This window comes from Phoca vitulina, unplaced genomic scaffold, assembly GCF_004348235.1.
Source record: "Phoca vitulina isolate PV1807 unplaced genomic scaffold, GSC_HSeal_1.0 scaffold39, whole genome shotgun sequence".
In the NCBI taxonomy this organism is placed as follows: domain Eukaryota; kingdom Metazoa; phylum Chordata; class Mammalia; order Carnivora; family Phocidae; genus Phoca; species Phoca vitulina.
Genome location: NW_022589742.1, coordinates 3,740,365 through 3,744,347, shown reverse-complemented (window position 1 = coordinate 3,744,347; position 3,983 = coordinate 3,740,365).

The following is a 3,983-nucleotide window of genomic DNA, read 5'->3' as shown; positions in this document are numbered from 1 at the left end:
ACTACTAACACTTTACATATATGAAATATATAAAAATGTACTTAAGGTACTGACATAGACTAGGAAACTAGATCTTAAATTTCTAGCTAATTAAGATCTAGATTTTACAATTCAGGAATACAAGTTTAAATCTTGTGTAACCTGCAAAAGGGATGAAACTGTTATTAATAGTGCTTGATGGCCAGATAAAATGCTTTAAGGAAGGATTTTTTTAGCTTGTAACTGTATTAAATTAAAATCCTAATGTAATCCTATATCCAGAATTAATTTCTGTAGGAAGAATAAACACGTGTGTTCTTCTGCGTGCATGCATCAGTGGAGGGGTAAAGAAAAACTTTAGCAGACTCCACGCTGAGTGGGGAGCCCAACACAGGCCTAGATCTCATGACCCTGAGATCACGACCTGAGCAGAAACCAAGAGTCAGGCACTTTAACGACTGTGTCACGCAGGCATACTCAAATAATTTTTTATCTGTACTTTGATATATCAGTATTGCCTTCCACTATTATTTTTAATAGTCTTATTTTTGTAGAAGAAAAAGCTGAAATTGTCAACTGTTTTACTGCTTACTAGATCTTATAAAGGGTTAGGAGGAACTCGAAAACGGTGAACTAATGAGTGATGAGGAAACTGAGTCCTAGAGCAGTGAAATGACTTGCCACATCTACTTCTTTTACTTCTTTTTTTTTTAAGATTTTATTTATTTTTTTATTTTGAGAGAGAAAAAGAGAGAGAGAGAGTAGAAGGAGGGGGAAAGGGAGGGAGAGAGAATCCCAAGCAGACTCTGTGCTGAGCCCTATGTGGGGCTTGATCTCACAACCCTGAGATCATGACCTGAGCCAAAATCAAGAGTTGGATGCTTAACCGACTGAGCCACCCAGACACGCCCCACATCTACTTCTTATATAGAAACTATCACCCCCATTAGGAAGATAATTGATAATTAAATATGTTCAATTTGAATGATGCACCAATTTTAAAAGGCAGGGAAATTTAGCAATGTTTCTTCTAGATCTATACTATGTGATCTCTCTAATTTCCCTAAAATGAGACTAGGATGTGATGAATGCTAGTCACAATTATACTATACAAATTATACTATACACAATACACTATACACAAAATATACACAATATGTATAACTAATAAACATATAAATTTCTGTGGTCATCTAATATGGCTTATGTATCAACTTGTGATGAGAGTCTTCCCCATTAGTTCAGATTTTCCTAACATTTTCTGAAGATCTTTTAAATAAACACATTTTAAGGGGTGTATTGATTGCAGACAGTGAATAAATGATTACCTAATAAAACATTAAAATACACTTATTTCTTGGAAATTCCAGTCAAGATGGAAACTAAGACATTTAACTCACCAACTTCCTCTCAAATCTAGACAGAATGGCAAATTTAAATCAGCATTGGAGGCTTGAAGGCATATGTTTCTGGTGGAAGTATAAATAGGTACTATTTTCAGGGAAAACAGACAATTTACTTTGTTTAAAAGCCCTAAAAACATTAATACACATATCAATTACATTCCTAAGAATTCATAATAAAAAAATAATCCAGTATGTTAGAAAACTGAAACATTCCCACAGCAGCTTTTGTCTTAGCACAAGCTGCCATAACAAAATAGCATAGACCGGGAGGCTTAAAAAACAGAAATTTATTGTCTCAGTTCTGGAGGCTAGAAATCTGAGATCCAGGTGTTGGCAGGGATGATTCCTTCTGAGAGCTGTGAGGGAGAATCTGCTCCAGACCTCTCTCTTACAGAGGGTTGTCTTCTCCCTGTGAATTCACATCTTTCCTCTATGGGTGTCTCTGTGTCCAAATTTTCTTTTTTTATCAGTACATCGATCATATTCTATTAGGGCCCACTCTCATGACCTTGCTTTAACCTAATTACCTCTGAAAAGACCCTATCTGTAAATAAGGTCACATTCTGAGGTACTGGAGGCTAAGAATTCAACATATGAATTTTGAGGGGACACCATTCAATCCTTAACACATCTATGTGTTAATGGTTTTCTTTTTTGTTATTCTGTATTTTTCAAATTGTAAACAATGAATATGCCTATACATTTGTAATCAGAAGGTATAATAAATATTTTTATTTTGGTTAAATAATACATGCCAGGGTAAAAAAATAAATCAAATTGTACAAAAAAGCTTTCAATGAATAAAGAGCAAGAGTCTCCTTCCCAAGGTTTTGCCACCCACAGCTCTACTCTCAATCAATTTAAAACGTCCTTTGGTAAAAAAAAATATATATTTTATTTATTTTAGAGAGAGAGAGAAAGCAGGAAGAGCATGAGCAGGGGGCAGGGGGAGGCAGAGGGAGAGGGAGAAACCAACTCCCTGCTGAGCTGGGAGCTCCATCCCAGGATCCCAGATCATGATCTGAGTCAAAGTCAGATGCTTGACTGACTGAGCCACCTAGGTGCCCCGATTTAAAACTTCCTAAAAAAGCTTTTTGGTGGTTACCTCCAAATCTCAAAATATAACTTAAATATTATTTATTTACTGTTATTTGCTGATGTATCAACTTTATTTTTTTAATTTAATTTTATTATGTTATGTTAGTCACCATATAATACATCATTAGTTTTTGATGTAGTGATCCATGATTCATTGTTTTCGTATATTTTAAACATCATTCATCAACTTCCTCTTTTGAAAAATGAAACTTAGCACATTTATATCCTCTATCTTCCCTTCTAATACTGATCAATATTTTCTAAGTCCCTCTCTTTTAAGTCACCTGTGTAACTTCAAATAATATACTTGAAACTAGATTTCTTATCCACCAAAAAACAGTTTGTTTCCTTCTTTATCTGTTTTTCTTTAGCAATCACATATGTTTTATTATTTAAAGCCAGACCTGAAGAATACAAAAGCAGTATTTCCCAAACCACTGTACTTACAGTTGTGTGAGTTTTGGGTCCTTGCTGCTAAGATGTATAATGGGAGAGTCCCTTACTGTGAAATGTCACGAGCATCTCTGTTTTACTTCCAAGCTTAGCATTTTAGATGCTCCTGAATAATGCAGACCCTTTCTGGTGGTGCCACCTTCTCCAGGGTAGGTCTAGCATTTTGATATGCCATATGTGCTGCTGCTGGAAACTTCTGAGGTTTTCCATTGTACCATCAGTGCATCTGTTATCTGCATTTGGCCAGATTCCTGGAATCTGCTAGCATTTGCTTGAGTCTGACCCTGTTGCGATTTAGGTCTGCTGCACAGTGGTTGTTCTGGGCTTCTCTTCACTGATACTTCATTCTGTGTCCACTGTTGCTTGAACTCCATGTCTTCTTTTTGCTAGACTCTCTTGGCATACTGGAGCACATTTTCTAGCTCCATCCTAAGAAAGGGTGCAGGAGAGATGAACGTGTGAGTCCTCAAATTTCTGTAGCTTTTTTTATTGGTTCTCATATTTGAATGTTAGTTTGGATGAGTACAGAAATCTAAGTTGAATTTCATTTTCCCTCAGAACTTTGAAGGCATTCACATGTTTGTCTGCTAGCATCTGGCGCTGTTTGGGAGAAATCTAATGACATTTGATGCCTCTCCTTTGTGATGTGACCTTTTCTGTCCTCTCTTTATTTGTCCCCCTTGTACTCAAGTTTCACCATGAGGCTTCTTATGGGTCTTTCTTTCATTTGTTGGATGTTCAAATGGGCCCTTTCAATCTGGATACTTAAGCCCGAGCAGTTAAAAAAAAAATGTTTTGGATAATTTCCTTCTTTCCATTTTTTATGTTGTCTCTTTATGGAACTCCTATTACTTGGATATTGGACTGACTGGAGTGATTCTTATATTTTCTTTCCTATTTCCCATGTCTGTCTATTTGTATTAACTTCTGGGAGAATCCTTAGCATTCTCTCCAATTCTGCCATTGAATTTGATTTTTAAAATTTGTTATCAGATTTTCAAGATCTTTCCTTTGTGCTGTTCCTTTTTAATAGCAACTTCTTGTTTT